At 40.8% G+C, this 27,202-nt stretch overlaps 1 protein-coding gene across 1 annotated transcript in view; it reads left to right on the top strand.

The window, feature by feature from the left end:
• Positions 1–5,319: 5,319 nt before the first annotated feature.
• The window catches only part of LOC139584559 (leucine-rich repeat-containing protein 4C-like), a 97,317-nt gene continuing 75,434 nt past the window's right edge, over positions 5,320–27,202 (top strand). The window contains exon 1 of the mRNA XM_071416559.1: positions 5,320–6,962. The gene's annotated coding sequence lies outside the window, so the exon portion shown is untranslated. The remainder of the gene's footprint in view (positions 6,963–27,202) is intronic.

Here is a 27,202-nt window from a genome sequence, read left to right as displayed (position 1 = left end):
TCCCATGGTGTTTATACTTGCGTACTATTGTTTGTACAGATGAACGTGGTACCTTCAGGCATTTGGAAATTGCTCCCAAGGATGAACCAGACTTGTGGAGGTCTACAATTTATTTTCTGAGGTATTGGCTGATTTCTTTTGATTTTCCCATGATGTCACGAAAAGAGGCACTGAGATTGAAGGTAGGCCTTGAAATACATCCACAGGTACACCTCCAATTGACTCAAATGATGTCAATTAGCCTATCAGAAGCTTCTAAAGCCATGACATCATTTTAGGGAATTTTCCAAGCTGTTTAAAGGCACAGTCAACTTAGTGTATATAAACTTCTGACCCACTGGAATTGTGATAGAATTAATTGTAAGTGAAATAATCTGTCTGTAAACAATTGTTGGAAAAATGTCTTGTGTCATTCACAAAGTAGATGTCCTAACTGACTTGCCAAAACTATAGTTTGTTAACAAGAAATTTGTGGAGTGGTTGAAAAACGAGTTTCAATGACTCCAACCTAAGTGTCACGCCCTGACCTTAGTTTTCTATGTTTTCTGTATTATTTTGGTCAGATCAGGGTGTGACGACGGTTGGTATGTGTGTTTTTGCCTTGTCTAGGGTTTTTGTTTATCTATGGGGATTTGGTATGTCTAGGTAATGTAGGTCTATGGTGGCCTGAATTGTTTCCCAATCAGAGGCAGCTGTTTATCGTTGTCTCTGATTGGGGATCCTATTTAGGTTCCCATTTCCATTTTGGTTTTGTGGGTAGTTGTCTATGTGTAGTTGCATGTCAGCACTGAGTTATTGTAGCTTCACGTTAGTTTGTTTCAGTGTTCTTCGTTAATTAAAGAATAATGTATTCACATCAAGCTGCGCTCTTGGTCTCCTCACTACGACGAACATGACACTAAGTGTATTTAAACTTCCGACTTCAACTGTATATGTACAATTTGTTTATGATGATGACCTGAAACAAGGAAAGTTAAATAGTAAAAATATATATCTACAAGACAAAAAAAACTCAATGTCCCAAAAACTATTTTTAGACATTTTAAGGCATACCCTGTTCATGTACCAGCTGACAGAGTAGACTACAGGGTATTCCTCCACCACCTACTCCACTCTAGAGCATCTCTTTTAGTCATAGCATCCTAAACACTTTGTGCCGAGACAAGATATAAGGTGACATGTTTTGCTGTGATTACAACTGAGCCGAGCCATATTGCTAATTAAAATACAACTTATAATGTCACTGGTGCAGTGAGGGAGCGCCCTGGGTACAAATATGCACTTTTTCTCATTGGAAGTATGTCTGAATGCACACGTCACATTTTATCTGTCAATAGGTGTAGAGTTCTCTCAAAATGGAGTTGATTCTCGACTCCTGAAAGGTGCACATTGGATAAGTGCAAACTCTGTTTCAGTTCAGTACAGCACCTTAGCTTGAATTTGAATGAAAATCCTTCTACTTTATTGAGAGTTCTACATGGTCCGTGCATGCACTCACAACAGTACCAAGTGATTGCATATAATCGGGAGTTGTCAGTCATACGTTGTGTGGGCAACATAGTAAACCTGTGATTGTACTAAGATGAGGTTGCTGTGTTTTTGATGTGTATTCTCTTGTGTGTTACTAATGGTAGAGTTTCTGCCTGTGGGCCTGCTGCTACCGCTGCTGCTGAGGAATGGTAATGATCAATGGGATGATAGTGATTATGGTTATCATGATCATCATACATCCTGTTATCCATCCACGTGCAGAACACTGCCCTTCTCCTTTCTCCTTACTGTTCTGTGCTGCAGCCTAAATCCAATAACCCCGTCAGTTATCAAGACCTCTGTTACCTGTCATATACTGAAATTCAAGCAAGGCAGAGGATGCTTTTAGGGTGTGCCTGGCGCTGAATTATTAAAATGTTGCCAGTTGAATGGGCGGAATAGAGGAATAAAGGCTGCTGTGAGGGGGGGTGCTAGCAGTGAGTTGAGAATCAGGACTGGGCTGCTGCTCTTCGATCGTGGCCCTATGGGCCAAAAGAATCCTTGGATAACGAGTAGAGTGAGAGATTAGTGTGAATCAAAGTGGACATTAAACAGGATGGCAAACACATTGATGCGCCTAATTATGAAGTCCTTGAAATTTTCTGAACCCCTATGAATCACATTCATGTCGCTGAGGTGTTTGTGGGGATTTTACTCATTGAATTCTCCACTGTATTGTATGGCAACTGGCAATGTGTTTTTCCCCGCTCTGGGCACTTACAGTGCATACAATATGTATCACCAGAGTCCTTGTGTTGCAGGCAAATATTAGGTTGGAGGTCAGGAACTAAAAGCATTACTGTAGCAGACAAGAGGAGCTGTCAATTGCTATTTTTATCAACAACTGTGGCTGAACATTTACTGTTAGATTTACTGTTAGACAAGACAGTGAAAACAAAGAGAAAAAAAGCAGTGAGAAAGAGAACAGAGAGGAGATTGAAAGAGAGGTACGCCTATCACCACTGTAACCCTAGCTGCCACCAGGCCTGCTGGAGCAGAATTGAGGCCAGTGACGAGTGGCACTCTCAGAGACACAAACTAAGGCTCTCGCCTCTCAACACCTGCCTCTTCATTTCCTACATTATTCTATTTTCCTCTGAGTCCCAGGAGGACTAGCGAAGTGACGCTACTCCAAACCCTCCAAAAGCAACAGCATTAATAATGAAAACAACCTACGTCGACTCCACCAGGAATTTGAATTTTCAGAGCCAATCAGGGGTGATGTTTTGAACCAAGATTTGGAAGTGGGTTAAGTCAAGAGGTGCACATACTCTGTCAGAGCCATGTGCATTATGTGCTTATGAAGCCACACTGCCCTTTCCTGTTTACTGTGGCTTGCCTCATATCACCGTGCAGGTTGATCTTAGATTGGTTCACATGTCAAAACAGACATGACATCATCAACAGCTGTAATGTCAGCAATGATGTCTAGCATAAAGTAACAAGACAAGACCCTTTTAACCGTATGCAAGGACATTACTAAAACATATGAAGAGACTAAAGTGCTCTGTTGACCATGTATTAAGGGTTAAGACGTGAAATGAATCAATATATTGTAGAATAATTACAGCTAAATGAAGTTCCTTCTCGAAACAAAAAAAAATAACTTTAAATAAAGACACCAATTTCAGACTAAATAAAGCTGTATACTCAGATGATACTAACCAGAGAACAGGTTGATGTTTTTGACGGTAACAGTGGGATGTATCAATCAACATTCATTCAGTTTCCCCAAAAGGCACATTAATCCAAATAAAATGGGAGTTAATATGACCGCTTGTGATGGCCCCCACAGAGCAAACAGGGTTTTAAGTAAAAAAGGAGTGGTCACCAGATTCACAAGAAAGTGGTCAAATGAAAGCCTTAAATCCAAACCATTAGGCATGGCTGTCATAACATGGCTGCTATTATTGCAGAGTGCTCAATGACAGTGAACTAAACAATACATGTGAACAGCATGAATCTACTGTGCAGAGGTGAGGGAGAGATTATTAGAAAAGGTTACGACTCTGCCTAGGTGGAAAGTAATAGGTTACATTTGCATGGTCAGTCTGAGAAAAATGAATTGTGTGTGTGTGTGTGGCGGGTTGAGAGAGTGAGAGAAAGAGACTGACAGAGAAAGACCGTGACTGACAGAGGGAGCGTGACTGACAGAGAGAGAAAGAGTGACTGACAGAGAGAGAGAGAGAGAGAGAGAGACTGACAGACAGACAGACAGAGAGTGTGACTGACAAACAGAGAGAGTGACAGAGACAGAGAGAGTGACAGAGACAGAGAGAGAGACCCTTTAATGTCAAACAATTAAAATTGCTCAGTCATAGGTGAGGAATGCAGGATAATGGCAGTGCACTTTTAGTGATGAGTGGCCAACAACTGACAGACAGGCATGTTGACATTTATGAAGACTGATAGATGATGCAACACCTTCACTGTTGAGATGTGATGAGACGTTGACAGCTGGACAGATCCTTGGTCTGGCATAATAATGTTTTCTCACATCTACAGTATCAATGTAAAAAAAAGGGACTGCAACCACTGCAAGTGGAATGTCTCCTCCCTCCCCATCAGCAAATAGTTCTATCCATCTTGTCCAGTTTTAACAGTATATGTATATTTTGTATATGTCATGTCATTCACTGCTGCTTCTTGTAGCCACTGAGAATACCATCATAAGTAGTATGTGCAGCAGAGGTAGTTTGGTGGGCTACAGTCAAGTGATAAGTACCCTTGTCTGGGACCATAGCAAATGCATATTTTATCCAAAGATATAAAGAAATCCCAGCTGAACTACACTACTTTCAGTGTTACCAGTAGCTTAGTTTTAAATACATATTTTTATCATAATTGTGATAACATGTTAAACAATTATATGTACATACTGTGTACTCTGCACTGTATTGACTCTAATTCTGTTCTAGTATTGAGAAATTACCCCTGACACAGCAATTAGCGATAGTACCACGCATTGGCCTCTTTCACTGCCTGATGATGATGTGCGTAATTTCGAGTTACATTCAACTCGACAAAAGCGCTGGTGCTTCTCATAGTTGTGTGCCTGAGTTGCCCATTCACTGAATGTTTCCAAACAGTCACATTTTGAGAACCGTTAATGCCATCTGCGCTGCTCTGGTGACGTCGCAATTGCGCATCCCAATGTGAATTGAACTGTAGGCGCACTGAGGCCAAAAATAACTATGGACTGGCTATTTAATTGTATCTGGTCAGGTGCTACAGATATTGCTCGATGGGAGTGTGTAAGTTTTGTTGAAACTCACGCTGAATTATGTTGGCTGCAATGGGTGTGATCTTGAGTTGTGTCTGTGTGCATAATGCACAGCATAGACTATAAGAAAATGGACCCGTTGTGAAACGTAAGTTGATGAGAAAAGCACCGTGTTCTGCCCGGCTGCTCCAGTAGCCTGTGGCTCTGATGGTGTCATAGAGGGGAAGGGGGGGGGGTCGGTAGGTGGCAGTCGTGTCCCATCTGGTGCAGGGAGCCGCTGAGAAACAGGCCTCCGCACCTCTCTCTCTATCTTTCTCTCTCTCTCTAACTCACACACACATTCTCAAGTCGTGCACGCACGGGGGCAAACACACGCGCATCCATATTACCCCCAGACGCATCGCTCCTCATGACATCAAGTGATAATGCAATTGACCAATCAGTGGGTAGGTGATGGCAGGAAATTGGATAATTGTATTTCACCCATCAAAAGTGAGAAAGGGTGCGTGGGGAAAATATAGTGGGACCCACAACAAGGCAGACGCAACACATGAATGTGCGTCAAAGGAGAGGTGTTCAGCCAGTCTAGAGGGAGTATTCCTTCTGCACTGACTGGCGATATACAAATGGTCTTGTTTTGAGTGAGGGAGGAAGCCAGTGCGGTCTGGGTGTGAGGCTATCAGCACTCTGCAACAGAGGAGAAACTACTTCCCCGCACTGTCCACTATCTATTGTCTAGACCTTCGATCTTGCACATGCATGGTATCATATGATCTATGTGAGAGCGCACAAATGCATTGCATGTATAAGTTGTAGATTGTTGGATGTAAACTAATTCTTAGCTTGATAAATTGTGGTCAGAGCTATTGGCCATCATCCCAAAGCGCAATATGAGTTGGCGAAGAGCGCGCACGGAGGATCATCACTAGGTGGATATTCGTTCCCTCTTGTGAGATATCAGTGGATTGACGGTACTGGAGAGTCCTGTCTGACACATATAGAGCAAGAGAACAGAGAGAGGATGCGATGATTGCTGTGGGGGAAAACTGACAGGAGCAGCTTGGTGAACAAACGGCTCTCGAGACGCAATGAGAAGTCGGGACACGAAACCTTTGGAACTGTAATAGGCCTAATATTATAGCGTTATATTAGCTATAGCTATAGCTTAACCTGTGAAACATACTCATAACATTTGCCTTAGATTTGAGAGTCAGAGTCCAAGGAAGGGGATTTCGTTGTTAACCCTGGAAACAAGGCTTTAATGCATTTTTAGGTTATACAACCTGCTGGATTTTCCACCTGACTCGCCGCAGGTTCTTACATCAAACATACTGACGCCTATGAACATCGATGGAATAATCTATCAGAAGACAAAGATAAGCCTGAAGACTGTATCATTCTTCGTCCAATCCACCCGACGAATTCATAGGCTACATCAACTCCGGGACCCCATCCAACGACATTCAATACGGAGGAAAAGATTAGTAAGAATCTTGAAATCCGCACTGGGTTGTGCGTTGAAATCTAATCAGATTCCAGTGGGGTTGCAGAGTAGCAAGGAAAAGCGTGAGAAAAGTTCCAGCTAAAAGCGTGACAGCGGGAAGACAACTATCAACCTCTTTATTTTTGCTCAATATGTCTGTTGATGATATTCAGCCGTAGATTATGATGAGGTTTGAGGATGTTATCAATCTGGGGGTCCACGGCTGCGTGAGACGGTGTCTTTAGTTGTCTGGCTCTGAAGAGGTTGGTTTTGTTTTTATTGAAAATAAAAATATAAGGGCTGGATCTGGGAAGAGCTCGGATTTCTCCTGATTCACGAAATGGTACCGGACAGCGACATAGATGTAATTGTGCCTTGTTAACCTCACAGCGGGGTATCGCTCTGCATCAAACCATTAGTTTCAACAGTGCCTCCGTATTATTTGCCTCTTGAAAAATATGATTATGGTGATGGATAATTTGACTCTATTATCAATGTGCAAGTCCTAAATCTCAACCGATTGATATTAATTGATGGATTAAATTCTACATCGTTTGCAATCTGGGGACCGGATAAGGTTATGTGAAAGTATCACCACGGAGTCTGTCAAATCGCTTGAGAATTGCGGATGTATTTTCGATGCAGTTTTCGAGGGGAAGGAGCTGAAGAGCCAACTGTCGTTGTTTGAATCAGCTATCCTGCTAACATCAGCATCTTTGGTGACAAGTAAGTTATATGTGCTAATTTTGTTTAGTTGAATTGATTTTGAAATGGCACTAACACCTTGCCCACATTGAATTACGGTTTTAGCTAAAGCATATTGGTAATCTGTTAGAGGTAGGCTATTTAACATCCGCGTTCCTTTGCTGCTCTGTCTCACTTTGCCGTATTATATTACGACATAGACTAAACAAAAAGCTTCATCCGACTTCATCTGACAAAAAAGCATATTTTGTGTGATGTGATGAATGGACCCTTCGGTGTGTGTGTGTGTTCGCGTGCGTGCGTATGTGGTGGAGCGCTCTAGGAAATGCTTGTCGATTCAGCCTTTATTCGACTAACCTATACACATTTTATTTTATCATGAGGCCGATGCTGCTACCACAAATAGCCCAAACTGATCAAAATGTGTGGACAGGATGGTTGACTCTGTTATGTTGAGTAGTGGTGATGCAGTCTGTTGCATCCCATTTGCAGTATTTGGACCGTTGGATTTCAGCACCTACCAAAGGCCAAATAACATTCAGAATATCAAATATTTTATGTTGATTATAATATGCACAGTAGGCCCACCAATAGCTATTTGTAGAGCACATTGCTGTGCAATTGACTTCAAACTGTTATGTTATTAAGGCTCTTCGCATGCGCCCGGGTGAAAAGCCTAACATATCTGCCATGTCTTTGAGAATGATGTTTGCAAGAACACTATAGGGCTGTAGCTAATGCACTTTCATTTCCACCTATCCATGGAGTGTAGTGTCTGTTTTAATGCGGAGGCGCTGCGCTCCAATGTGTGCTTGAGTAGTTGGCTTGCCGTTGCTGTGAGCTCACTACTGGTATTGAGGGAGCTGTCCCTCATAAACGTGGTGCTGAAATGACAAGAGTATGGAGGCCGCTATGCAGTCTGCTGGCTAGAAACGAACGTAGCATAATGTGTGGTGTATAGCACACATACATGAAGCAATGGTATTTTGGTTATATTCCAGTTATGATAATTGATCACCATGCACTGATGTACAGTGTGCCATGGTATGGGATATGGTGTATCGGTTGAAACGGATTGGTTCTCCATTCATTCATTCATTCATTCATTCATTCATTCATTCATTCATCTCACCCATTCATTCATTCTTGGCACTAGGAGCACATGGAAACAAACACACGCACACGCACACGCACACACACGCACACACGCACACACACACACTCTGAACCCTACACCCTCCTTCTCACACAGTGGTCTCTTTGATCTCGCAGAGGGACAGCAAGACAGAAGACCACAGAGAACATGCACACACAGGGCCTTGCATCTAGCCAGTAATGAACGTTAGATTAAATTTGACTCCTTCAAAAATGAGGTTTTATCATATCTGCATGCTTAAAGCAAATCTTATACAGTATACAACTCTCTTACATGTGAATTTAACCAATTGTGTTTTCTTATTTCAACCACCCATTTGTCTGAAAACAATCAAATCGGTACTCTACAGTGCATTCAGAAAGTATTCACCCCTTGACTTCTCCACATTTTGTTGATTTACAGCCTGAATTTAAAATGGATTAAATCGAGATGTTGTGTCACTGGCCTAAACACAACACCATATATTCTCAAAGTGGAATTATGTTTTTAGAAATGTTTACAAATGAAAAAAGAAAGAAAAAAAAAAAAAACTGAAATGTCTTGGGTCAAGAAGTATTCAACCTTTTGTTGTGGCAAGCCTAAATAATTTCAAGAGTAAACATTTGCTCAACGAGTCACATAATAAGGATTCACTCTGTGTGCGATAATAGTGCAATAATGACTACCTCATCTCTGTACCCCACACATACAATTATCTGTAAGTTCTCTCAGTCGAGTAGTGCATTTCAAACACAGATTCAACCATAAAGACCAGGGAGGTTTTCCAATGTCTAGCAAAGAAGCGCACCTATTGGTAGAAAGCAGACATTGAATATCCGTTCGAAAACATGTGTTGAATATCCGTGTTTTTAATGACACTTTGTATGGTGTATCAATACATCCAGTCACTACAAAGTTATACGCGTCCTTCCTGACTCAGTTGCCGGGGAGGAAGGAAACCACTCTGGGACTTCACCATGAGGCCAATGGTGACTTTAAAACAGTTTCAGAGTTTATTGACTGTGATAGGAGAAAATTGAGGATGGATAAATAACATTGTAGTTGCTCCACAATAATAATATAAATGACAGTGAAAAGAAGGAAGCCGGGACAGAATACAAATATTCCAAAACATTCATCCTGTTTGCAATAAGGCACTAAAGTAAAACTGCAAAAAATGTGTCAAAGAAGATAACTTTATTTCCTGAATACAAAGTGTTATGTTTGGAGCAAATCCAATACAACACATCAGTGAGTACCATTCTTCATATTTTCAAGCATGGTGGTGGCTGCATCATGTTTTGTGTGTGCTTGTCAGCGGCAAGGACTAGGGAGATTTTTAGGATAAAAATAAATGGAATGGAGCTAAGCAAAAATCCTAGTTCTTTCCAACACACTGGGATGCAAATTCAGTTTTCAGCAGGACAATAACCTAAAACACAAGGTCAAACTGGATTTGCTTACCAAGACAACATTGAATGTTCCTGAGTGGCCTAGTTACAGTTTTGACTTAAGTTGGCTTGAAAATCTATGGCAAGACTTGACAGAGCCTGATAAAAAAAGAAGAATGTGCAAATATTGTACAATCCAGGTGTGCAAAGCTCTTAGAGACTTACCCAGAAAGACTCACAACTCTAATCACTAAAGATGATTCTAACATGCATTGATTGATTCAGGTGTGTAAATTAGTTTTTTCTGTATTTCATTTTCAATAAATTGGTCAAACTTTCTAGAAAACACTTTGTGATTATGGGGTATTGTGTGTAGATTGGTGAGACAAACTATTTAATCTATTTTGAATTCAGGCTGTAACTCAACAAAATGTGGAATAAGGCACTGTATATGCTGGATACAAGCTACTATCGAATAGTATTTTTCCATCATGTTTTTACCATCTTCTCCTATAATACAGCTACATTGAATCATGGATATATGTAGGTAATTTTAGGCGATACAGGTAGTAAGGCTTGGTGAATGCACAGTTCACTTGGTTTTAGATTGACTAATGCAGTATCTATCCTACATATCAGTGTTGGAAGTATATGCCATTTAGTAGTATTAGTGGTAGTCAATCATTAATAATACATCACAGTAGAAGTAATAGGAGTAGTAATGTTATCGCTTCAGTTGCAACTGAGGTTACGGTTGTCCTTCTACTGTTGTAGAATTGATCGCAGCTTTCTGTCACCTGATTCAAGTGGCCCCCTATTCCCTCAGGTGAGTGAGGGAGTGAACATCTTTCACCCTATTTGAGAAAGCATGTTGCCTTGGGGAGACAAATCAGACTGCTCATTTTATGTTCTTCCCTTGTCAAAGGTTTTAGCATGATAAATCCACTCTATGAATCCCAAAGATGACATGTGTTTGTTGTGGCGTGATGCAGAGTGATTCATGCCTACGAGGAGCCTATCCCTTCTGCATGTTGAACACTTCTCGAAGGTCCACTTCCCTCCTGAACTTTCCATTCTATAGAGGTGATAGAAAGGCATCAGTCTGGGGCTTGGGGGGGGGTTGGATGTACTCTATACTAACCAAGGGTAGCTTATGGTATTACAGTGTTTTACTTTTTAAATACTTAAAAAAATACTTTAGAAAGATAGAACAGTCATATTGTACACTTGGATTCTTGTTTTTTAATATTGCAGTAAGTAAGTTGTGCAGTGGTCTCAGAGCAGGTGCGGTGTGGATACTGAGGACCGAGGGAAAAGTCCTGCTGCTGCTAGCATCAAGCCAGAATTCAGTTGATAACATTGTCACCTCCGCAGACGTCTGTTTCATGTCCAATTCCTCCCCTCGTTGCAGTCTTAGTAATCCGTTGAAAATTGTGCCAAGCGGCCCTGTCAAAAAATTAATGAACTTGTCAGCCAGAAAAGGGTAGCATTGCGACAAGGTGTCAGCCCCTCGTGAAGCCACAGAGCATATGCCCATGTTCCTTTTCCCACATCCTCCTTTGAAATGTTGCTTATTTCTTCAGACTGTGACTCCGTTCAGATCAGGGCCATCGCTTTGTGCCATTTAATTAATGTTCATTTGTTAAATCTGATTAATCTGGGTAAAGCCCCAGCTTAGGACACCATTAGCATTAATTTCTCTGACTGCTGGGGACTTCTATCAATAATGGAACCGCCCGTACAATTTTCATCTTCTCTGGGTAGAAATGTTCTTTGGGGATTGGATTGGTCGTGAAAGGGAAATTAAAAAGTCAGGCAGTCCTGTGTTATCTACACTCTTTGAAAAAAGGTGCTATCTAGAACTTAAAAGGGTTCTTTGGCTGTACCGTACGAGGACCCTTTGAAGAACCCTTTTTGGTTCCAGGTAGAACCCTTTTCGGGTAAATGTTGGCTGCCAGACCGGCAGATAGAAACACCATGGGGGAGGTTGAGACGAGGAGGGACGCTGGGGTACCAAGAGAGAGCGAGAGAAGGCAGATATGTTTTCAGGTCAAGGCAGTGCTGCGGTGCTGTGAGTATACAGTACAAGCTCTAACTGGATGCATCATCTCAGATGATTGGTGGTTTGTTACATGAGTTCAGTCCCTTGATGACTTCCTATGCCTAGGTGCTGATGTAGGCAATGGTTGAGTCTAGGGCTGTTATGGTGATTGCCACACCAGCAGTCACGAGTCATGACTGCAGTCAGATGCCACGTGACTGTTGAATCAAGGGAACTAGGCTTCTCAAAAGCGCACTCTGAAGTCGCTGATTTTCATTAGTAGCCTACCAAACTTGCTTACGGCCAGTCGCAAATGGCCTGGTACTCAGCGCTCTATTGTCCCTCTAATCACTCTGTCATCAATGCAAATGCATTCGAAAATAAAATCAAACACTTCATGAGAGCCCTGGCATTCAGAGTTTGAGTGGAAAAAGATCACCTCTTGCGCAGCAAGAGCCCACTCCTAATAGCTGATTGATGCATGGAATTAATAAGTGTTCCCCATAAGCCGTTGTTGCGCAACATTTCTATAGGCTATGCAATGCAATTACGTGAGAAAACAGAGTTTTGACGGCCTCTATTATTCTCTAGGGTATGGGGCAGCATTCGGAATCTTGGATGAAATGCATGCCCAAATTAAACTGCCTGCTTCTCGGGCCCAGAAGATATGATATGCATATAACTGGTAGAGTTGGATAGAAAACACTCTAAAGTTTCCGAAACTGTTCAAATAGTGTCTGTGAGTATAACACAACTGATTTGGCAGGCGAAAACCTGAGAAAAATCCATTCAGGAAGTAGTTTTTTTTTGTTGGTTTTGTAGTTTTCTATTCAATGCCATTACAGTATCCATTGACTTAGGTCTCAAATTGCAGTTTCTATGCCTTCCACTAGATGTCAACAGTCTTTAGAAATTGTTTCAGGCTTGTATTCTGAAAAATTAGGAAGTAAGAGCAGTCTGAATGAGTGGACCCTAAAGTGTCACAGAGCTTTTTCATGCGCGCGACCGAGAGAGTGCCTTTCTTGTTTACCTTTTAAATTGACGACGTTATTGTCGATTATTTAGGCTAAAAACAACCCAAGGATTAAATTTTAACATCGTTTGACATGTTTCTATGAACTTTACGGATGCAATTTGGATTTTTTCGTCTGCCTGTTTTGACTGCGTTTGAGCCTGTGGATTACTGAAGAAAACGCCCAAACAAAACGGAGGTTTTTGGATATAAAGAGACATTATCGAACAAAAGGAACATTTATTGAGTAAATGAATGTCTGCTGAGTGCAACCATATGAAGATCATCAAAGGTAAGGGATTAATTTTATCTCTATTCCTAACTTGTGTAACTCTTCTACTTGGCTGGTTACTGTTTGTAATGATTTGTCTTGTGGGCTATGTTCTCAAATAATCGTAAGATATGCTTTCGCCGTAAAGCATTTTAAAAATCTGACACCGTGGTTGGATTCACAAGAAGTTAATCTTTAAACCTATGTCAAATACGTTTTGTTTTCTGAATTTTTATAATGAGTATTTCTGTATTTGAATTTGGCGCCCAGCAGTTTCACTGGCTGTTGAAGAGGTGGGACGCTAACGTCTCACGTACCCAAGAAAGGTTAAAATAGGAATATCCCATCAGCTTTAATCCGTTACATGTAAGGGATTACAAAAAAAGCATAACTGTAATACTTTATGTTACTATCAAAAGATATGTAATCAAATTACAGATACTTTTGAAAAACTAGATGATTACTTCGAAGATTACTTTTAAATTCAGAAAGGATGTTGTCTAAAAAAAATATTTGACACTTATCTGTTTTCTCAATGACATTCAAATCAGCATTGAAAAAAAGCTCAAATTTTAGTTTGTTCCACCTGAGCGAGTCTGACCATAAATCAGAGACGACTATGATGACAAGCTAGTGGGAAGGTTGCTGTCCTTTTCTGTGGCTTAACTTCTTATGGCTGAAGGGGCAGTATTGAGTAGCTTGGATGAAAGGTGCCCATATCAAACGGCCTGCTCCTCAGTCATATTTCCTAATATTTGCATATTATTAGTAGTATTGGATAGAAAACACTCTACAGTTTCTAAAACTGTTTGAATTATGTCTGTGAGATTAACAGAACTCATATTGGCAGGCAAAATCCTGAGTTGAAATCAAAACAGGAAGTCAGAAATCTGAGCCTGTATGTATTCACCAGAGTCCCTTAAGAAATCCACTTGAGTTATGAATGATGTTGCACTGCCTAGGGGTTCCACTAGATGTCAACCATCAATAGAAATTCCAATGAGACTTCTATGATGTTGTGGGAGAGAATGATAGCAGAATCAGTCAGGTGTCCATCAAGCAGCCATTTTCTGATCATGCTTTTTTTTCATGGAAGTCACCTACGTTCCATTGCTTACGCAGACAAGAACGAATACTCCGCTTGGAACTTTATTGAAGCTATATGTTAAAAACATACTAATGATTGATTCAGTACTTAGTTTGAAATGTTTCTTCGACCGGTAATATCACATTTTGAAGTTTTTGTCCGATATAAAGCTGACCAGAATTAGCGTTTGGACATGTTTACCAAACGCGCTAACAATTGGACATAAATAACGGATTTTTTCGAACAAAACAAACATTTATTGTGGACCTGGGATTCCTGGTGTGCTTTCTGATGTAGATCATCAAAGGTAATGGAATATTTATCATGTATTTTTGTGTTTATGGTGACGCCATCTTTGCAGCTGTGGTATGCTACTTTTGAGCGCCGTCTCAGATTATAGCGTGCATTTCTTTTTCCGTAAAGTTTTTTTGAAATTTGACACAGCGGTTGCATTAAGGAGAGGTATATCTATAATTCAATGTGTATAACTTGTATTATGATCTATATTTATGATGAGTATTTCTGTTGAAACGATGGGCTATGCAAAGTCACTTGATGTTTTTGCATTTAGTGAATCTAGTCGCCTCAATGTAAACTATATAAATATGAATTTTATCAAACAAAACATGCATGTATTGTGTAACATGAAGTCCTATGAGTGTCATCTGATGAAAATAATCGAAGGTTAGTGATTCATTTGATCTCTATTCTGGTTTTTGTGAAGCTATATTTAGCTGGAAAAAATGGCTATGCTTATTGTGGTTTTGTGGTGACCTAACATAATCGTTTGTAGTGCTTTCGCTGAAAAGCCTATTTGAAATCGGACACTTTGGAGGGATTAACAACAAGATTACCTTTAAAATGATATAAGACACATGAATGTCTGAGGAATTTTAATTATGAGATTTCTGTTTTTTGAATTTGGCGCCCTGCACTTCGACTGGCTGTTGTCATATCGGTCCCGTTACCGGGACTTCAGACATAAGAAGTCAACCTCTCTAGGGTGTGGGACGGTAGCGTCTCACCTCGTCAACAGCCAGTGAAACTGCAGGGCGCCAAATTCAAAACAACAGAAATCCCATAATTAAAATTCCTCAAACATACATGTATTTTACACCATTTTAAAGATACACTTGTTGTAAATCCAGCCACGGTGTCCGATTTCAAATAGGCTTTACGACGAAAGCAAACCAAACGATTATGTTAGGTGAGTGCCTATTCACAGAAAAACACAGCCATTTTTCCAGCCAAAGACAGGAGTCACAAAAAGCAGAAATATAGATAAAATGAATCACTAACCTTTGATGATCTTCATCAAATGACACTCATAGGACTTCATGTTACACAATACATGTATGTTTTGTTCGGTAAAGTTCATATTTATATCCAAAAATCTCAGTTTACATTGGCGCTTTATGTTCAGTAGTTCCAAAACATCCAGTGATTTTGCAGAGAGCTACATCAATTTACAGAAATAGTCATCATAAATGTTGATGAAAATACATGTGTTACACATTGAATTTTAGATCCACTTCTCCTTAATGCAACCGCTGTGTCAGATTTAAAAAAAACTTTATGGAAAAAGCAAACCATGCAATAATCTGAGTACGGTGCTAAAACGACAAATCAACCCAAAGAGATATCCGCCATGTTGGAGTCAACAGAAGTCAGAAATAGCATTATAAATATTCACTTACCTTTGATGATCTTAATGAGAATGAACTCCCAGGACTCCCAGTTCCACAATAAATGTTTATTTTGTTCGATAATGTCCATCATTTATGTCCAAATTCCTCCTTGTTGTTCGCGCGTTCATTACACAATCTAAACTCACGATGCGCGTGCAAGTCCAGCGGAAAGTACGGACGAAAAGTCCAAAAAGTTCCGTTACAGTCCGTAGAAACATGTCAAACAATGTATAGAATCAATCTTCAGGATGTTTTTAACATAAATCTTCAATAATGTTCCAACCGGAGAATTCCTTTGTCTTCAGAAAAGTAAATGGAACAGAGCTCGCTCTCACGTGAATGAGCGTCATGAGCTCAAAGCATTCTGCCAGACCTCTGACTCATTCCCCTCTCATTCGGCCCCACTTCACAGTAGAAGCATCAAACAAGGTTCTATAGACTGTTGACATCTAGTGGAAGCCGTAGGAAGTGCAACATGACCCCATTTCCAGTGTATCTTAGATAAGCAAAGAGTTGAAAACCTACAAACCTCAGATTTCCCACTTCCTGGTTGGATTCCTTCTCAGGTTTTTGCCTGCCATATGAGTTCTGTTATACTCACAGACATCATTCAAACAGTTTTAGAAACGTTAGAGTGTTTTCTATCCAAATCTACTAATAATATGCATATCCTAGGATCTGGGCCTGAGTAGCAGGCAGTTTACTCTGGGCACGCTTTTCATCCGGACGTGAAAATACTGCCCCCTACCACAAAGAAGTTAACCAACCTGGCTCGTAATTTAACAATTGTATTCGTATTTACAAATGGCTTACACGTTTGTTATTAAGGCATATGAAAGTTCACATGTTCCAAAAGGTATTTCTGTCAATAAAGTTTACATTTAAATGACTCTCCTGTGATGTAGTGACCTGCGACATTTGGCTAGTTTCCTGAAATGAGTCACAAATGTGTTTGATGGATCGCGGGAAAAGCTTTTGTAGACTAGTCCAAGCTATGTCTTCCAATGGTGCAACTGCTGTCAGCATCCAAAGATTATCCAACTTTAATAAACTCTTGGAGGTAAGGATTACAGCAGTGATGTAGTCTACGGCGATATGGATATCACTTATTATTGATTGTATAATATTGATTGTATTATTTACATTGTGCATTGATGTGAATCACACTGCTGCTCTCTCATTTAGCTATTTGTGGCATACTGATTGTGGTTGTTGTGGATGGCTGTTCACAAATCTAAATATGTATTTGAAGTCAATAATGGTTGAATTCAAGAAGTTTAACTTCTTGACGCACAGATCCCGTTACCGGGATCATTTATCAACAACAACCGCTAAATTGCAGAGCGCCAAATTCAGATGAAATACTACAAATATTTATAATCATGAAATCACAAGTGAAATATACCAAAACACAGCTTAGCTTGTTGTTAATCCACCTATCGTGTCAGATTTTGAAAATATGCTTTACAGCGAAAGCAATCCAAGCGTTTGTGAGTTTATCAATCACTAGACAAAACACTAAGAACAGTTAGCCTTAAATTAGCTTGGTCACGAAAGTCAGAAAAGCAATAAAGTTAATCGCTTACCTTTGATAATCTTCGGATGTTTGTACTCACGAGACTCCCAGTTACACAATAAATGTTATTTTTGTTCGATAAATATTAGTTTTATAACAAAAAAACGCCATTTGGGTTGTGCGTTATGTTCAGAAAACCACAGCCTCATTCCGTTCCTGAAAGGCAGACAAATTCCAAAAAGTATCCGTAATGTTCGTAGAAACATGTCAAAGGTTTTTTATAATCAATCCTCAGGTTGTTTTTAACATACATAATCGATAATATTTCAACTGGACGGTAACCTACTCAATAAAATAGAGAAAGAAAATGTTGAGCTATCCCTCTCGCACGCAGGAACTAATCAAAGGACACCTGGCGCGTTTTGAAAAATCTCGCTAATTTTTCAAAATAAAAGCTTGAAACTATGTCTAAACTGGTCTATGTCTAAACTATGTCTAAACTGGTCACAGCCTGAGGAAGCCATTGGAAAAGGAATCTGGTTGATACCCCTTGAAATGGAGGAGGGGCAGGCAACGGACCAGGGATTAAAAAAATGCACTTCTTGGTTGGATTTCCTCAGGTTTTCACCTGCAAAATCAGTTATGTTTTACTCACAGACAATATTTTGACCGTTTTGGAAACTTTAGAGAGTTTTCTATCCTAATCTGTCAATTATATGCATATTCTAGCATCTGCACCTGAGAAATAGTCCGTTTACCTTGGGAACGTTATTTTTCCAAACATAAAAATTCTGCCCCCTAGCTGAAAGAAGTTAAGCTGCCAATCAATCATTGTTTTTGAAACCAGTGGACGGCCAGTGAAAATTGCAACAGCTGCACAGTGCGGATCCCAGCCTATTAAATAAAAGTGGTGCTTTTATTGCTCAATCTAATTCATGCTGATAAAAACAAAAATCTATAGACCTAATGGACACATGCTCAAACTCGTAAACTTTTGATAGACTTAAAGGGGCAATCTGTAGTTGCTACATCCTTTTTTGGACTTATAAGTTATATATATTAATGTATAGATATAATTTAATCGTATTATTATATGTATTAGAAAGCGATGGGTTAGAAGAAGCCTATATAACCAACCCATAAAGTAAAATTTTACCTCCATATATGGCCAGCTATGTAAACTTTAACATTGATTTATCCTGCAATAGATGTTGTTCAATTGGTAACATACATTTTTATTGTAACGGTACTCCTCTTCGTCTGAGGAGGAGTAGGAAATATCGGACCAATGTGCAGCGTGGTAAGTGTCCATAATAGATTTTTAATAAATCAACAGAACACTGAACAAAAATAACAAAAGCACAAACAAACAACCGAAACAGTTCTGTATGGTGAAACACAGACACAGAAAATAACTACCCACAACCCATAGTGGGAAAACAGACTACCTAAGTATGATTCTCAATCAGAGACAACGATCGACACCTGCCTCTGATTGAGAACCATACTAGGCCAAACACATAGAAATATAACACACAGAACAAAACTTAGAATAACAACATAGAATGCCCACCCCAACTCACTCCCTGACCAAACTAAAATAAAGACATAAAAAAGGAACTAAGGTCAGAACGTGACATTTATCTTCTTCTAATGCCTCTTAAGGGGAAAGTAATCAAAAAGTAACTGAATGTAATCAGATTACGTAATTGAATTTGGGTAATCCAAAAGTTACGTTACTGATGACAATTTTGGACAGGTACCTATTAACTGTAAAGGATTACATTTAGAAAGTAACCTACCAAACCCTGATAATGGCCCATTCTAAATCAAAACTCATTGCACACATATATTGTTTAGGATATGTAAAGACAAGATTGCATTGAGAATAGTCTGATGTGTGACAATATTATCACTTGTGAAGGAAGGCAAGAAACAGCACATGCATTTTTTGCAACTTTTTCAAATCATAGTCGCATGCTTTATGTAGCCTAGCCCAGTATAGGCCTATTTGTTTTGATAAGGTTTGCATTCCAACTAAAGCGGCAAAATAACTAAGTGTAGTCTATAGGCCCATGACCCCTGGAACAGTGTTGGAGAGCCCATAGCCTACAGAGCCTAGTGAAACATTTTCTTATAAGCCCAGTCATTGTGCAATCGCGTGTGAGTTTTGACTAGCCACTATTTAAAAGATGATCCCAGCTTTCTCATGCTGCTATATTTATTGCTCAATTCTTAAAATTACGCATATTAATCCGCTTTATAACCTTTGTAGACTACCTGGCATATTAAAAACGCCGCCTCCATTCGAGTGCAGCTTACGGATGACATGTTTTTTTGTGGGCTATTTGAAAATAAAAAATAATTCCATGCATATATTAGTAAGCTATATGTAAAGAATAGATTACACTGAGAATAGTCAGATGGGTGAGAATATTGTCAAGCTTGTCAAATTGTGAATGAGAGACTGATGAAGTGTTTGCAGATTATTTATTTTTTAGAAACAAAGCACATTTTTTCTAATTATCATTAGAGTCACATCATGCAGCCTTAGAATGTATTAGAAATTAAAACAGCCTAAGGTTTGCATCACAACTAAAGTTGCATAAATAACTCTAATTTATAGGAGGACCTGTTTCAAATTATAGGCTATGCGTGGAAGCCCGGAGATGCGAAAAGTGTTTATGTTAATTAACGTTCAATTATTGTGAGACCGGCAGTTATTTTCATGACAATAACCGGCTGACAAAATGTCATGACCACCACAGCCCTAGTTGAGTCACCCCACAACAATTGACCTTAGAAATATGTATTTTGACCCCAGTTGCAGGAAGCCGACACTCAAACTAACATACAGAAGTCCTACACAGGATGTTGGGATCATGAGCTATTCATGCACATTCTTTTCAACAATTTCTCTTCAAAGTGATTTATTTGTGGATGAGATGTTGAGTCATTATTTGGCTGTAGAATGGCTTAGCTAAGAGTGGACCTTTTTGTGTATTTTGTTTTATTTGTGGTTGTTATTGTTTTGTCGGCTCAAGCTAATTCTGTAACACTACAATGATCTACACAGGCATGGATGTTTATTGTAGCTCTGAACCCCATTAGCGACCCTGTACAATACCCTACTAGTAGAGTAAATAGGAACAGCAATGTGTTTTCATTCAGGTTTTTGGTAGTTAAGGTAATCAATCCAGTCTTCAAAGAGTTTTCTGATTTTGGGTTCAGGCACTCCTGACATTGATCTAGATTCTTGTTAAGGATCAGAGTTACTATTTCAATCATGTGGAGACTGAAGACGTCAGTGAGCTGTGGACCAACGCACTGGATTTCTAAATCAACTAAGTCGACAGACACGTACAGACATCCTGCACACATACACACAAGCACAGAAATACAAGCAGCCAGGCAGGAACAAACTCATGCATCACGCACAGGTGTGTGCAAACACACACAGGTGCTCTGGACACACACACAGCCCACATTAGCACACACACCGACACACACAAACACACTCCTGATAAACACACACACACTCACGATCAACACACACACACACAGCGGCTGTAGTGGGCTCGCTCATTAGTCATCGTCTCTAGCTTGTCTCTCTGAATGTGCCATCCAGGGAAAGGACAGCAGATCCGGAGGAAAGTAGCACTACATTCCTTCAGTCGATGGATTAATCAATGGCTGCTCCTCTCTCCCATCAATCTCAGGGAATAATCTGAGAGACATCCATTCTGTCACACTGGATGCCGGCATGCACTGCTCCTATTACTGTCCTCTTCTTTACAGCCAATTGTACTGTACCATAGGAGGGGTAGGGACATGTGAGGTTTGGATAAGTGACCGCAGCTGTAGCGTGTGCATACCTTTTAGGGGTTGGCAGTGGTGGTCAAGTAGTCTTTTCCATAGTGGTGGTCAAGTAGTCTTTTCCATAGTGGTGGTCAAGTAGACTACACCATAGTGGTGGTCCAGTAGTCTACTCCACATTGGTGGTCCAGTAGTCTACTCCATATTGGTGGTCCAGTAGTCTACTCCACATTGGTGGTCCAGTAGTCTACTCCATAGTGGTGGTCCAGTAGTCTACTCCATATTGGTGGTCCAGTAGTCTACTCCATATTGGTGGTCCAGTAGTCTACTCCATATTGGTAGTCAAGTAGTCTACTCCATATTGGTAGTCAAGTAGTCTACTCCATAGTGGTGGTCCAGTAGTCTACTCCATATTGGTGGTCCAGCAGTCTACTCCATATTGGTGGTCAAGTAGTGTACTCCATATTGGTGGTCCAGTAGTCTACTCCATATTGGTGGTGAAGTAGTCTATTCCATATTGGTGGTGAAGTAGTCTACTCCATATTGGTGGTCAAGTAGTCTATTCCATATTGGTGGTCAAGTAGTCTACTCCATAGTGGTGGTCAAGTAGTCTACTCCATATTGGTGGTCCAGCAGTCTACTCCATATTGGTGGTCCAGTAGTCTACTCCATATTGGTGGTCCAGCAGTCTACTCCATATTGGTGGTCCAGCAGTCTACTCCATATTGGTGGTCAAGTAGTCTACTCCATATTGGTGGTCAAGTAGTCTACTCCATATTGGTGGTCAAGTAGTGTACTCCATATTGGTGGTCAAGTAGTCTACTCCATATTGGTGGTCAAGTAGTCTACTCCATATTGGTGGTCAAGTAGTCTACTCCATATTGGTGGTCCAGTAGTCTACTCCATATTGGTGGTCCAGCAGTCTACTCCATATTGGTGGTCCAGCAGTCTACTCCATATTGGTGGTCAAGTAGTCTACTCCATATTGGTGGTCAAGTAGTCTACTCCATATTGGTGGTCAAGTAGTCTACTCCATATTGGTGGTCAAGTAGTCTACTCCATATTGGTGGTCAAGTAGTCTACTCCATATTGGTGGTCAAGTAGTCTACTCCATATTGGTGGTCAAGTAGTCTACTCCATATTGGTGGTCCAGTAGTCTACTCCATAGTGGTGGTGAAGTAGTCTACTCCATATTGGTGGTCAAGTAGTCTACTCCATATTGGTGGTCCAGTATTCTACTCCATATTGGTGGTCAAGTAGTCTACTCCATATTGGTGGTCAAGTAGTGTACTCCATATTGGCGGTGAAGTAGTCTACTCCATATTGGTGGTCAAGTAGTCTACTCCATATTGGTGGTCCAGTAGTCTACTCCATAGTGGTGGTGAAGTAGTCTACTCCATATTGGTGGTCAAGTAGTCTACTCCATATTGGTGGCCCAGTAGTCTACTCCATATTGGTGGTCAAGTAGTCTACTCCATATTGGTGGTCAAGTAGTCTACTCCATATTGGTGGCCCAGTAGTCTACTCCATATTGGTGGTCAAGTAGTCTACTCCATATTGGTGGCCCAGTAGTCTACTCCATATTGGTGGCCCAGTAGTCTAGCCCGTAGCAGGTAATGGCTTTAAACAAAAACAAGCTGAAATATACTTGTTGTGCTGTGACTCAACGATGTCCCTTTCCCTCTCGCCCCTCTCCCCTCATTCTTCCGCCCCAAAACTCAACTAAAAGTAGTGACCTGGAATTCAAGTTGCCACGTTAGTCAGTCACCACAGGCCTTACCTCACCCACATTGTCAGTCTTGCCGAGGTTCAACTTAATGACTTAGCCACCCCCCTCTTTTGTCCTTCCCCCTTACACCATGCATGAATGTACAAGGTGCAGAATCGAGAGAGTGGCGGCCCCTGAAGTAAGGTTGTGCTGACGTGACAGCCTGGGTGAAGGAAAACATACACACGCATGCATACACACACGGCAACACACCACCGACACACGTGTCTCCAGCGAAGCCAATCCTCTTGCCTCCAGGGCAGTGTGACAGCGTCTGCTGAAAGTGATAGTGGCTCAGGTCGCCACATTAATTTCTGCTGCTAAATGAAAAGGTTAAAGGGACTGAGAGATGGTGACGTGTTGTCTTTCACCTCCTCCCGCCCACTCTCAGGCCTCCTCCTAATGAAGGTGAGACTATAGATTCCTTCCCTTCACTGCGAAAAAGGACCAAAGGAAAGAGACAGAGTATGGAGGGATAAACAGAGAGAGAGAGAGAAATCTTAATGATGGGAGCACGAGTAATCTGCATGTAATAGGTTATTTGGAAATACAGAAAAAGGGAGACTGCTGGAGTTGATTGTTCTTATTTGAGTTCATTAATACAATTCCCCCTCACAAAGAGCCTGTGCAGAACTTTTCAAGCTAAAAGAATGACTAAATCAGTCATGGTGACTGGGCCTATTTGCTCTGTAAAAGACTGTGTCATAGCACACACATGCACACACACGTGCGCACGTACAGACACAAACACAGACTTGTCTGTGTTCCCTGTCAACAAGAGGTGTTTTGAAAGATTATAAATTGAGATGGAAGGACTTTGAGTGAAGTGGTGCCCTGATGCTGGTATGGCTGGGTGACCTGTTACTGGGGAGAGATTGTGTTTTATTTTCTGGTTGCTGCAGTCCTCTCCTCTGCAGTCCCTTTCAAAGGCATACTGTAGCCCAGTCTAGAGGGAGAATGGTGATGGCTGAAGCCAACACTCAGTATGAGGACAGGCATAATATATCACCTGTGTGTATGCATTAACCTCAGAGAGTTTCTCCTTTCATGGGTTGTCTGGAGACATCATTATTCATCACCGTTGGCTGAGAAAATAGGGCAACGGTGGTTGAGCCGAGCACATGCACTGAAAATGTAACTGTCAGCCAGGTGTTTGAAATGTTTCAGATTTACTGTGTCTGGAATCTCTTTTACTGTTGCCTCTTAACTCTGGGCAAAGTCAAGGAGCCTCATTATATAATCTAAGGTTAAATTCTAAATTCTCCATTCCACGGGTCATAAGTTAGCATCAAAGGAATGGTATGTTACATTTTAGGCTATGTTTATGAGTGTGTCATTCCTTGCAAACAATAACCTCTGCTTTATGGTGTGAAGCTGTAGCATAATCATGGATTGCTATTACATCTATTACTATGCAGATGAAAGGGCCTTGCAGAGAGTAGAGAGAGAGAAAGAGAGAGAGAAAGAAAGAGGGAGGGAGAGAGAGAAGCCTGCATCGCTGATGACTCAAACGCCCACGTATATTACCTCACATCTAGATTAATCAGAGGCTACAGAAAACTCACTAACGCGATTACAGAGCTTAATATAATCACACCATATTCATAGTATATAATAGCATCAGATTTGATAATGGAAATTATCATGTTTTCTGTGAAATGATCATGTACTCTGACTCCATTCTGAGCATTTTTATACTCAGGTTCTGTTGAGATGTGTGCTATAATGCAAACACAGCTGGAATCAGTCCCTCTTATGGTATCTTTGAGGTTATAGATCAGTGTTTTGTCCTGCTCTTCGCTAGATATGTGTATTACCTGCACTGAGGTGTTTCATTATCAATATTGATGAGTTTTCGTATATCTCAATGAGGCAGTGTCCTTCAATCCCAGATTTTTGTACTAACATGTCTAATTCAACAATGATCAAGGGATAAAAACACTAAGGAGAGTAATGTAATGGCTGCCATTTCCCCTCCCTCCCTCCCTCCCTCCCTTCCTCCCTCCCTCCCTCCCTCCCTCCCTCCCTCCCTTCCTTCCTCCCTCCCTCCCTCCCTCCCTCCCTGTGTGTTGGTCTCCCCCCAGACTGCAGCCTTCTGTAGACCCAGGGGTGTAGGATGAGCGTCTGGGATCTGGACAGCTGGGACGGGCTTCTCCATCTGTCTCCCTGAACCTCTCTTTAACTCACAGACCCAATCAGCCTGGCAGGACTCAAACACTAGTGCAGCTAGCACACAGCTAGCACACAGCTAGCACACAGCTATCAGCGCTCCACTCTGCTCAGCAGGAAGAGGCTGACCTGCCAGTCAATTAGTTCATACTAGAGTACAGTACAGTACACAATGTCTGTGTTTTCTTCACATCTATCTCAGCCAGTATGTATCACTTTCTCTCTCCCTCTCTCACTCTCTCCCTCTATCTCTCTCTCACTCTCTATCCTTCACTCGTTCTCTCTCCCTCTTTCTCCTTGTCTCTGTCCTTGATGCGTCAGTCATTCAGCCACCTGTGTGTAGACTGGATTTGCCCTATGAGGGGAGTTTTGATCTGACAGGAAGAGACTTGAACTTGATGTAATCCTGCGTGTCTCCGGGGAGTCTAATGAGGTACTAGTGTGTCTGCCTGGTAAGGTCAGGGCCCTGTGACAGAGACTGCCAACTCACTCCCAGACAACATAGATGACATGGTGGAAAGTGAAAACAACTCCTTGAGATACAATATAATGCAACTATATTTTTTAAATAGAAGCTATCCAATATGGTGCTACCTAAATAGTGTCTTATCTTCCCTGTGCCTGACCAATTAAATTACACCTTCACTGTTGACATAATCATATGTATTTGTAATTAGAGATTGGATCTTTAATGTACACAGATAGTGGTGTTATGTGTGCCTATCCTATCCCCTGTCATCTACATATTACCCTATCCTATCCCCTATCATGTACATATTACCCTATACTATCCCCTATCATGTACATATTATCCAATCCCCTATCATGTACATATGACCCTGTCCTATCCCCTATCATGTACATTTTACCCTATCCTATCCCCTATCATGTACATATTACCCTATACTATCCCCTATCATGTACATATTACCCTATACTATCCCCTATCATGTACATATTATCCAATCCCCTATCATGTACATATTACCCTGTCCTATCCCCTATCATGTACATATTACCCTATTCTATCCCCTATCATGTACATATTACCCTATCCTGTCCCCTATCATGTACATATTACCCTATCCTATCCCCTATCATGTACATTTGACCCTATCCTGTCCCCTATCATGTACATTTTACACTATCCTATCCCCTATCATGTACATGTTACCCTATCCTATCCCCTATCATGTACTGTATACACTATCCTATCCCCTATCCTGTAAATATGACCCTATCCTATCTCTTATCATGGTCATTTTTCACTATCCTATCACTTATCCTGTACATATTACCCTATCGTCTCACCTTTCCTCCCATCCACAGTCACCCATACCCATGCCAACATGATTTAAGACGAATGGTCATTCAAAAAAAATAAAGAATAGTCTGATTGGTCACTTGGAGTGGCAGCAGGTTATAGGAGGGTACTGTGACTCCCTTTCTCTCTCAAGCTCTCTGTGTGTGTGTGTGTGTGTGTGTGTGTGTGTGTGTGTGTGTGTGTGTGTGTGTGTGTGTGTGTGTGTGTGTGTGTGTGTGTGTGTGTGTGTGTGTGTGTGTGTGTGTGTGTGTGTGTGTGTTACCCCATGGCACACCTCCTGCAGCCTACGCCAGACTCTTCGCCCTGTGGGGCACAATGTTTGGCTGTGACAGGCCCGTCTGCCACAAAACAGAACAACACTGTCACACAATTGCCAAGGTCTGTCCACATACAGTACTTATTATCATCCTCTGGTAATGCAGCAATACAGAATATCACCTCATCCATGCACACATGTACATGTATGGATATATATCTATAAAAAAATACAATGTTAGATGAAGTGAAGATAGCCAGTTAGATATGTAAACTTCACTGTTTTGTACACATCCCATTAGCTACCACATTATACCACTCACTATACTGTACTTCATGTGGTTCATATTGATTACAGAGTCTACATGAATGCATGCTTGATATTCCTGCCAGGTATAGGCCTTCAGGAATATATTTTAAAGGGAAAAACTTTATTTGTCACATACGCCGAAATCCACTGTAGAACTTACCATGAAATGCTTACTTACAAGCCATTAACCAACAGTGCAGTTCAAGAAAGAGTTAAGAAAATATTTAACAAATAAAATAAAATAAAAAATTATTAAAAGTAACATAATAAAATAACAATAACGAGGCTATACACAGGGGGTACCGGTACCGAGTCTATGTGCGGGGGTACAGGTTAGAGGTCATTTGTACATGTAGGAAGGGGTGAAGTGAATTTGCATCGATAATAAACTGCGAGTAGCAGCAGTGTACAAAACAAATGGAGGGGGGGGTGTCAATGTAAATAGTCCGGTGGCCATTTGATTAATTGTTCAGCAGTC

Source organism: Salvelinus alpinus, chromosome 9 (genome assembly GCF_045679555.1).
Source record: "Salvelinus alpinus chromosome 9, SLU_Salpinus.1, whole genome shotgun sequence".
Taxonomy (NCBI): Eukaryota; Metazoa; Chordata; class Actinopteri; order Salmoniformes; family Salmonidae; genus Salvelinus; species Salvelinus alpinus.
The sequence above is the reverse complement of the archived record's forward strand: the minus strand, read 5'-3'. Positions and strand labels throughout refer to the sequence as shown.